General features: G+C 37.7%; 1 pseudogene; it reads right to left on the minus strand.

Moving 5' to 3' along the window:
• Positions 1 to 1,224: 1,224 nt before the first annotated feature.
• LOC102748208 (ribonuclease MRP subunit p24 pseudogene) lies at positions 1,225 to 9,354 on the minus strand (annotated as a pseudogene).
• Positions 9,355 to 11,283: the final 1,929 nt, after the last annotated feature.

Consider the following 11,283-nt stretch of genomic DNA (forward strand, 5'->3'; position numbering starts at 1 on the left):
GGAGTTAGGACGAGTTTTTTTATCACTTGCAACTTGAGAAATTTGTATTACTGAGGGGGAAAAACACACCATTTAAAGAAAATTATAGAGGTTTGTGCCTGTGTTTTACTTCATTTTACATGTAGGGACTAAATTGTTGCTTCAGGGTGCCTGGGTGTCTCAGTTGGTTAAGCATCAGACTCTTGATTTTGACTCAGGTCATGATCTCAGGGTCACAGGATAGAGCCCCTGCAATGGGCTCAGAGCTGGACTTGAAGCCTGCTTAAGATTCTCTCTCTCCCTCTGCCCCTCCCCTACCCCACTCCAGCACGCACTCTCACTCTCTCTCTAAAAAAACAATAAAAAATACCCCTCAAAAATTTAAATAAAGCAAAACAAAGGGAAAAAACAATAATGGGAATTAGTTGATGAAATCCCTTTCTAGCATGACTCTACACTAGAGCAGCCTGGAGACCCCTTAGATGGAAAGTTGAGGGTAGAGAGTTGAGCCGGGTCCCGCACAGTGGGGACCAAGTGATCCTCCATTAATTTTCCAAGTTCCCAAGACAAATAATGCCAACAAATATAAACATTCTGGACTAATAAGAGAAGAAAGAAAACGAACATTTCACATTATTTTGCCGCTGGTGCATTTATGTACATTTTGAGAGGGAACCTTAGCAACATCTACGAATAGGGTGCTGAAGACAGACTGCCTGAGTTTTTGTTTTTGTTTTTCAATGTCCATATAATCTTCACTACTTATGATGACCTTTCACGTAGTTTTGATTCTCACAACCACTCTGTGAGATAGGCAGGTTTCAGTTATTAACTCTAATGGGTATTTTCTCCATAAACACTGAAGGATGACAAGGAGAAGTTTGCCCTTAGATCTAGTTTCTATGTATTGAAAGAATACAAGTGTTTTTATTTTATTTATTTATTTATTTATTTATTTATTTATTTATTTATTTTTAAAGATTTTACTTATTTGACAGAGAGAGACACAGCGAGAGAAGAAAAACACAAGCAGGGGGAGTGGGAGAGGGAGAAGCCGGCTTCCTGCTGAGCAGGGAGCCCGATGCGGGGCTCGATCCCAGGACCCCGGGATCATGACCTGAGCCGAAGGCAGACGCTTAACGACTGAGCCACCCAGGTGCCCCAGAATACAAGTGTTTTTAAAAAAAACTGTTTTTTTAGTTTCAGAAACTGCATTAAACATTTCTTTTTTTCACAGCCTGTTCTTTACGGAGAAGATAAAAAATGTCTGAAATACGCATTTGGGTTCTTTTGAGATTTGCTCTGACTAAGCAACATTTTTAGTGGAGAGAAGTGTTTCTTTGTTTTGCTCACATTCTTTCAGGAACAAGTGGGTGCTGACTCTCCAGCTGCAGGTATTCTGAAAATTAGTGCTGGGTTCTTGCTTTTGGAACCAAACATACCATGATTTCGGTTTGAAGAACTTGGAGTCCTCAGGCTGAGTTTACTTGTAGGAGCGGTAGGGCGGCTCTTCAACGCTGACAGAAAGCTTCTACATTTACCACGATGTTTAACGGTTCTATTGTGTGTTTTACGAGTCTTCCATATATTTTTGGATTTTTTGTACTTTTTCACAATTTTTGCTTCTTTAAAACGGTGTATGATTTCTTCTAAACACTTTCTGTATTTTGGGTGTCAGTTTGGGCTTCAGTTTCAGGAGCACTCCAAAGTTATCCAGAGCCAGCACCTGGAAATAGTGTGGACACTTTTGTTCAGCAATGCTCTTATCATCATGTGATGAACGGTAGGTCTGGTGGAGGCAGCGGACCTGGCTCGGGCTGCTATCTTATAGTTCCAACATGGCAGCCACTAGGTAAAGCTTCTGCCTTTTTTTTTTTTTTAACATTTTATTCATTTATTTGAGAGGGAGAGAGAGAAAGAACGAGCAGTGGGGAGGAGCAGAGGGAGAGGGAGAAGCAGACTCCCCGCCGAGCAGGGAGCCCTACAGGGGGCTGGATCCCAGGACCCTGAGATCATGACCTGAGCCAAAGGCAGATACTTAATGGACTGAGCCACCCAGGCACCCCAAGCTTCTGCCTCTTTAACTCCCCTTCCACACAGCTAAGACCTGGTGAGATAGGGAGACTCCTCCAGAAGGGGGATTTCCAGGATGTTCCTTATTTGTGGAGTAGTATTGGTGTGGTTTCTTAAGGTTCCTGTACCTCAAATGCCTGATCTGTAAAATGAGGGTAATAATAGTACCTACCTCACATGGATATTGTGAAAATTAATTGACACAAAGATTTATAACAGTGCCTAAGCAAACAATAACATCTTAATAATCCATAGCTAATATTGTTATAATCACATTTAATCTCAGGGAGTTTTGTATTCTTATCCACATGTTGGCAGAAGAAGAGACCACAGAAGCATTCAAGTCCCTGGCCTTTATACAGCCTTGGGCTGATACCCAACAAAGCCAAGATCTAATCAATTCTCAAGCACTTTGCTAGAGCACCTTGCCCCACACGTGATTAATGTACTCCTGGCCTCTCCTGCTTCATTTTGTATTTCTGATTTATGTCTTTGCATTTTACTGTGAGTAATATGTTTACAGAAAGTCAGAAAATTGTATCATTGAAAAAGAAAAAAAAAGAAACCAGAAGTGAGATGGTCAGGTGTGTATGAGTTACAGCAAGATTTTTGTGTCAGTTTAGCTCAACACTTCCAGTATATTCTGCCATCTAGCCACAGTGAAATCTCTCTTAGTTAAAGGCAGAAATCCAAAGGATTTCCAATTCATTCCAATTTTCAAATAGAGGATTTTACTGGACTCATGCAAACACAGACTATGTTGTTACATAAATAAACAAATAAAACAGGAGACACCGCCCAGATTTAAAACAAAGAAACAAACACACTTCTTAGGGAAAATAAAATGTAATAAAATTGTCACCAAAATTCTTGTACACTGAAATTTAAATTGCATGGTGAACTTGGATTATCGATATTTTACACACTATTGCTTTGCAAAATGAGAGTACCTTCCATTCACTAGAAATAGAAAGTGACTATGAACCTTTAGAAAGTTAAATGCAGGTGTAAAGCTGTTAGTCCCAGCCTGGAAGCTAAACTTTTATATGTCCTGAAGACTGTCCACAAACCCCAACTGTGACACCATGTTGATGGGATAACTTAAGAAATTTTAAGTCCAGGGAAGAGGATTTATTTTTTTGTGCTGCCAATGCTTATGGTGTTTTTAGTTGAACACAGCCAAGAGAAGAAACTGCAAAGTAATGAAGATGAGGTCTAAAACCCAGATTTGTTCAGCTTGCTTCTTAGAATAGTTAATATTAACTGACTTTTACATTTAGATTCACTTAACTTGGCAAATGCCATGAAAACTAAATCTCATAGGCTTTTCTACACTGACACTCTTTCTACAACTGGGGAAAATGTCCCAGCTTAAGAAATACTTTAATTTTGAAATGTTTTACAAAGAGATAGACTACAAAAAAATCACTTTATGAACAATAACCAAACACTGTGGTTGTCTTGAAAAATAGTTTCAAGAAGGTAATCGATTATCTTAATAAATAAATAAAATGAGTAGCATAATTACTCCTCCACATATTTCCCCTAAAATGAGTGGGTGGTAACTATTTTTAAAGATCTTTTCATTGACTTTGTTATACTACTGGACAGTTTAGGAAATGTCAGAAGATAACTGTTTCTAACACTCAAATGCAACTTAGCATGAAATAGCTACTTCAGAAGCCCCAGACTCCTTGTGGCTCAGTTCAAAGACAAACACGTGATAACCTATCAAACCCCAGAAATGGGTAGAGACAATTTCATACTGCTACTATAGACCCAATTAAATCGTTTCCAATATTTTTTAATTGTATGGCTTGAAATGTACAGAGAAATGGTGGATTAGACAGTGACTTTTCCTCCAACCTTTCTTACACTATTTTGATAAGATTCCCCTGAAAAATCAGAAGTAGAAAAGAACATCCTCTTATTCATAGTGATTATGTAGCAGAGCGCATAACACTAGAGAAGCATGATCTATGTGGGGCAGGCTCAGAGAGACATAGAGTTCAGGAAAAAAACAAAAAACAAAACAAAATTAAAGAGGGCACGTTCTGCATGGAGCACTGGGTGTTGTGCACGAACAATGAATCATGGAACACTTCATCTAGAACTAATGATGTAATGTATGGGGATTAACATAAGAATAAAAAAAAAATGAATCATGGAACACTACATCAAAAACTAATGATGTAATGTATGGTGATTAACATAACAATAAAAAAATTAAAAAAAAAGAAATGCTAAAAAGTCATTTTAAACAAACTCCATCCTTTGTTTTCATGCTTGGAAATACATGCTATTCAATAGATAGTCCATACCAACCTTTGTAAAAATCCAGTTTCCTTTCCTAAATATTTCTCTCACATCCTCCTTTATATATATGCCCAAACTTTGAGTTCTGAAGTCATTCAGTTCAAATTAGCTATCATTCACAGGTGCCCGTGATCTAGGTATTTTATATTATCAGCAATCTTTACCCAGTTACTACAATATCCCCATTTTTTACAGATGGGTTAACTGAGAAATGTAACTGCCCAGATTTACACAGAAAAGATACTCAAAATGTTTGATTTCAAAATTCACACTTTAAAACCACTGTGTGGTTCCTCTTATTATTCAAACAAGCCCAATTCTATAATTTGGAAAAGAGTCTAGCTCAAAATATTTCTAATCATTAGCTCAAATTCATTGACAAATATGCTTGTTTACTTCTCTGTCTCTCTCATACACACACACACACACACACACACACGCCCTCTGGCATACAAATGCATACATACATATATGTTTTTTTCCTTCATTATCTCAAGTTTCTTTGTGTGCTTAATTTTTAAAATGGGCTGTTTTCTTGCTTTTTAAAGAAAAATACCTAGCTGATAATCATTTCATTTGAAATGGTAATTGTTAACTTTGCATTCTCACTCCTGGAGCCACAAACCTACTTTTTTTAAACCTCGAGGTTTGCATTATTTTTCCATCTCTGCCAAACCTCTCTTGTGCAGAAGCCAGGGTAAAAAGAAGAATATTGAAGTGAAAGATAATAAATAGGAGAATAAGGTTCATGTTTAATGCATTCAAGTCTTCAAGTTTTCCATTATTATTTTATATATTTTATGTTAAAGAACAGTACAGAGTACTTTATTATAAAATGTTACACTAAAACATGACAATAAAAAGTGAAAAATGTGATTGCAAAATTCATTCTTTTTGACTAGTTGAAAAAGAAAACATAAAAAAATTATTCAAAACATTAAAAAAATAGTGTTTCAATGGTCTCAAGTGTTAGAAAAGAAATTATTCATAAAAGTTCAAGAGATTTAGTTCTTCTGCCATTTCCTTAAGCCCTATGCAACAAGTTAGTTTACTTTTGAATCAGGAAAGAATAAACAAATTAATTATATTTCAAGACACCCACTTAATATCAAAAAATTGATATCAGAAAGTAGCATCCTAATAGAAAATTTGCCTGTAAATACAAGTATTGACACAAATATTTAGTCTTCCATTCATGCCAACAACTTTAGACTCAGTCACTATTATATTAAAATATGGTCTTTGTGGAAAGAAATATTTTAATATACTATAATGGTGATATTGGGACCACTGTCCCAGTTCACTGGTATGTCCACCAACCAGGAAGCTCCTCTGAAGCTTTGTCCAAAGTTTGTATTGGGATTTCACTACCTAGGCATAATTATTAAATTATTGGCCAGGTGCCTGAACTCAATCTCCAGCCCCCCTACCTTCTCCAGAGGTTAGGCTGTCCCAAAGTTCCAACTCTCTGATCACATAGTTAATCCTTCTAGTGACCAACCCTCCTCCTGAAGCCAGATAGGCACCTCAGGCACATACCCTGCCACCTCATTACCATAACAAAGAAACACCTATTATCAGAAAATTCCAAGAGTTTTTGAAGCTCTATGTCAAGAACTGGGGGCAAGCAATGAATCATGGAACACTACATCAAAAACTAATGATGTAATGTATGGTGATTAACATAACATAATAAAAAAAAAACAAGAACTGGGGATAAAGATTAGATATATTTTTATTATACCACAAATGCCCATTACGTGTTCATTTTATCTGGTATCATAATTGATACAGAGCTTTTAATATTTTGTTCTGCCGTATACACTTTAATATTCTTCCTATTTTTGTGAGATTACTTTCAAAGGCAGTATATTCCTTACATAAAATTCTTATATAATATTTTAGAGAGAGAGAGAGCATGAGAGTGAGCACAAGCGCAACTATAGTTAAATGAAAAAAAAAAAGAGAGAAAAACCATTCATTCTAAATGCACAAGAATGCTTTTCTACTGGTAGCTTAAAATTAGAGTTAAGATAGGTTAGGGCTGAGATTAGAATAGACCAAGATTCCAGGAACTTTATTATTTTTTTTTATTTTATTATGTTATGTTAATCACCATACATTACATCATTAGTTTTTGATGTAGAGTTCCATGATTCATTGTTTGCGTATAACACCCAGTGCTCCATTCACTACGTGCCCTCCTTAATACCCATCACCAGGCTAGCTCATCCCCCCACCCCCACCCTCTAGAACCCTCAGTTTGTTTCTCAGAGTCCATAGTCTCTCATGGTTCTTCTCCCAGGAACTTTAGTCTCAAACACTCTTCTACTACAACTCTGGAGATGAGGAATCTAAAGGATAAGCAGATGTACTAGATGAAGCACTGTTGGGTTTGCCTATGGGGTTCCCGAAATCACAAACATTCTGCAAAACTCCATGTCAAACAGCCATGGAAAGCTTTTCAAAGCAGAGGAGGATGCCAGCATCCTCACAGAAACCAAGGGGGTCTTATGGGACATTTTAACAGCCAGAGATGCAAACTAAGTATGTTTAGGACTTAAAGCATAGAAGCCCACAGTCAGGCCTAAAAGAGCCAGTTTATCAGAGTCCTAGACAACCATAACTTGAAGCATTCAGTGATTGATGAGGGTGTCAGTGCTCTCTATGTATGAAATGTTTTACTGCCTGGTCTTTGTGGGAAATGTTTATGTAGGAAATGTTTTACTGCCTGGTCTTTCCTGAAACCTACATCTCTTCATTTCAGCTTATCCTCAGAGCTGCAGTCTGCCCCAGTCCACATCTCCCCAATTTCAACTGCCTTACACATAGTCCTAACATCCACAAACTAGACCATTGGTCCACAACTTTGGCTACACTTTTGAATCAACAGGTCCATGCCTGAGTCTACCTCCACATTAATTAGAATCCTTAGAATTAAAGCTGTGTATGTGTGTGTGTGTGTGTGTGTGTTTTCAAACTCTCTGATGTTTTCATGTCTATCACTGTACTGATCTGACAGAATCAACCTTTCCATGTAGTAGTTACAAAAGCAACATAAGTCAATAGCAACATTATGTTTAGTTTGAATTCTGTTGCAAGGTACCAGACTAAATTTAACTCAACTGCTCAGTGTATGAATTTGAAATGAATGACCAGAAACCATTTTTTGAAAAGTAGTCGATAATCTCCCAGAGCAAGATAGTAAATTTTTGTCCCTTAAAGTTAGGGAAAGCTACAGAGTATCATTCAAATCAGGCCCATAATATCTTTTGTGAAAGATATTAGCATAGCACAGTATCAGATGCCCCTACCTTGCATAAGTTGGTACAAGATCAGTTAGGAAGGAAAAAAACCCAGAGCAATAGAATTATAGTTGTTGAAGTCAGAGAGCCTTTACACTATAATGACTGATTTTTTAACAAGGAAAACTAAGAGAGAGAATGTTTTCCAATTAATGTATCACTTCTGATGTGGATAGGCTAGCTAAGCCAATTAGGTATGGATCAAAGAAGAATGCAACCCGATAGTGGTGTTTCAGACCAATTCATTAATCTTTCACTCTTTCAAAGATTTTTATTAGTGCCCATCATTCTGGAATGATACCAGGTACCATTCTGGGCACTGAGGATAGAGTGATTAAGATAGGTGACATAGTCCCTGACCTTACGGAATCTACATTTGTCTACAGGAGTCAGATGAGAAACAAAGAATGCAAAATAAAATGTTAGGTAGTAATGAATGCTATGAAGAGCAATAAAGCAGAATAAAGGGATAAAGGATAATGGAGGGAGATGGTAATTTAGAACAGGTTGCTAATGAGGACTTGTCAAAATGGGTGAAGTTAGCCAGAGATCTGAATGAAAGAGTAAGGCATACAAATACCTAACATAAAGGCATTTGAGACAGAAAGAACAGAAAGTGCAACAGCCTCAAGGAATAAATGAGCTTAGAATTTTAAGGGCCACAGAAGCTTATGCCTAAAATATAGTGAGCGAGGTAGAGAACAATAGAAGATACAGTTTGAGAAACAGCTAAGGGCCAGTTCATGCAAAGCCTTATAGACCAAAATAAGCCTGGAAAAAGAAGAAAGGAAAATAGAACTAAGCCCCTGTTTATAATTACCCCAAACTGACTCCCTCTAACATTAGTTTTACACAATTTTAATAACTATTATCTATAAATAAGTGGCACATGGCCAAACAGATTTAGAAAATACTCGATTAATTAGAAATTACTTGATTAAAAAACATTAAGTATGTTTCTTTGCTGTAATATCTTTAAAGGCATTTCATGATCTGACTCAGGCTCACTCTAAGAGATTGTAATCTGAGTTTTTTTAATTTATTATCCTTGATAATTTCTTTTTCATAAATTATCTCCCAGGACTAGAGTTCTTGGCCAAACACCATGAAAAGATCTGTATGGAGAGAGATGAGCAGCTGACACAAACCCCAGATCTGTAGTTTCGTCTGAATGTTGTCACTTGTCAAAGGAATATACAGAGACAGGAGCATTTAAGAAATAAATTACAGTACCTGGAGGGAAGTTTTATTAAGGAGATTCGCCCTTTAGAAGGACTGACTAGCCAAGTAAAAAAATTCAACGGATATTCAGTTCTTCCAATATTTCTTCTGCGCTGTTCCCCCTTTCTCCTGTGCTTTCAACTGCATATTTGTCAGGCTATTTGGTACTATCCCACAGCTCTTGAGTGCTCTTTCTGTTTGGGTAATTTCTATAGACTTTTGTAGCTCACTAGTATTTGTCTCGGTCGTGTAGAATCTACGAACACTCCTCTCACAGGAAATCTTCGTTCTCTGTTATGTGGTTTTTACTTCTAATGTATCCATTTGATTTTTCTCTTAAAGTTTTTTTCTCTGCTAAAATTACCATCCGATCTTGCATACTGCCCAGTTTTTCCAGAGCCTTTAACATATTAATCACAGTTCTGAAATTCACTGTTAGATGTTCCAGGACTTCTGGCATATCTGACTCTGGTTTGGATTGCTTACTTCTTTGGGAGAGTGTTTTGTCCTGCCTTTTTGTGTGCTTTCTAATTTTTGTTGTTGAAAGCCAGACATCTCTATTAAGACTATAGAGATGAATGTAGATATTTTTTGTAACTCTTGGAAATGGGCATGCCTTTTCTTCTGGTAGACCTTTAGTGTGGAGAGTTGAGTTAATTTAACTGGGAGTCGAGCTGGGTTTGCAGTTTGTTGTGTTATAGTCACTTTCGGGATGCCACAGTTTTAATCCTCTAGTAGTATATTTAGGATGAAAGCAAGTTTGCCAGTGGGCTTTCTTCAGTGGCTTCTCTTTTTGCTTTTGGTCTTCTCTGTGAGCTATGCTTCAGAGAGAGTCTGTCTCTTACCTACAAGTTACATGTTACTAGAAACTCCTTAACCTGGCAATGTGTGTGTATGTGTGTGTGTGTGTGTGTGTGTGTGTAATTTCTGTCCTGAACAAGCTTTAGTCTTAGGCAGGCACCATACCCTTGGTCCCATGGTATGTGGCATTCTCATTTCACTGTTTGTCCCACAGCTGAAAGCCTGGATCTCATGTATCCTTCCCTTCCCTCTCTCCCATCCCCCACCCCACACACATAGATTAAGGGCTTTGTCCTTGACGATTTTTTTTTTTTTCATAGATTGTCTCCCATAAGGGAGGTAGGGCACAGGAATCTTGGTGAATTTCCTCACTTCTCCTGCCCTGGCTACTATTTCCCTCACCCAGTTCTACACAAGGGAGACTTTCTTGGGATTTTCCCTATATTTCTCTGAGTGTCCAGTAAGATTTAATGTAGAAAAATTCTGCAAGAAGATGTGAACTTCCTCTCTCTCTCCTTGGACTCCCAGAGTCTTCACCCTAGCTGGGCAGGGCATGCAGAGTTTCTACCAATTTCCCATCACCAAGCCTGAACTCTCCTCACTGGCAGCATCTCGTCCTGGTGAGGTAGTGTGGTGTTTCATCTCTTCTTACTGGTACCCATCTCTCCTGAGATTTGGGGCCAGTTGCTTGCCTTGCTCAGCTCTCTGGTGGGGAGTTCCAGAAAAGTTATGAACTTGCTGTTTATCTTTTTTTGGTTGTTGTAAGATTGAAAGCCACACTCATTTCAGCTCTCTATAGGCATATATGGAAACCAGTCAAAAGATTAAAAAAAAAAAAAAAAAACCTGCTGAGGTTACTGAGGCAATATCTAGCTTATTCATGGTAGAAAAACAATAGTTTTCTCAAATGATTATCACACTTGCAAGTGTCATAATATAATCAATAGCAAACATCAAGGATAAGACCATGTTCTTTAAGGAGTCAGTCATTTATAGGAATGATGCAAGGCCTCATGATTTTGTGGACTAGAACTAGACAGGGCAACTATTTTTGGTCGTTTGCTTCTCCTAGGGTGCATAGGTTTTCCCTGAGCCAGCTAGAGGCTAAGATGTGCGCACACTCACTTATAGTTAAAGCAGGGGAGAGTCATGTTTGCTTTTATACTCTTCTCCCATCTACTTAAACCTGAGCTTATAATCAAGATGATTTTTTTAAATTAAACTGCTCTTATTTTATTACAAGGTTTGGGTTAAGTTCTCCACAACCCATCTCTGCCTTGGGTTTCCGATGTTCCAAAGAACATTTCACTCGGGATTTAAGAGAAGACACCTGACTCCTCATTAATGATACTGGTACCTAAAATTGGGAAGAAAATAAGCAGCATCCACTTATTTACAAAATCTGCATCTCAGCTTTTTCACCTATGAGATAGACCATTCCATGCTATGCATTAGTGATATTCTTTGTGATCAGTAGACTCTTCAGGGGGCCAGATCCATCAACATCAAGCCTCAAGCATTGCATCTCCCATTCACGGTGACCAGATTTGCAGGGACAGAAACTGCTTTTCTGGCCCACTGGAGTACG

The sequence above is a fragment of the Leptonychotes weddellii genome, chromosome 2 (genome assembly GCF_054177405.1).
Source record: "Leptonychotes weddellii isolate Sample4059 chromosome 2, ASM5417740v2, whole genome shotgun sequence".
Taxonomy (NCBI): domain Eukaryota; kingdom Metazoa; phylum Chordata; class Mammalia; order Carnivora; family Phocidae; genus Leptonychotes; species Leptonychotes weddellii.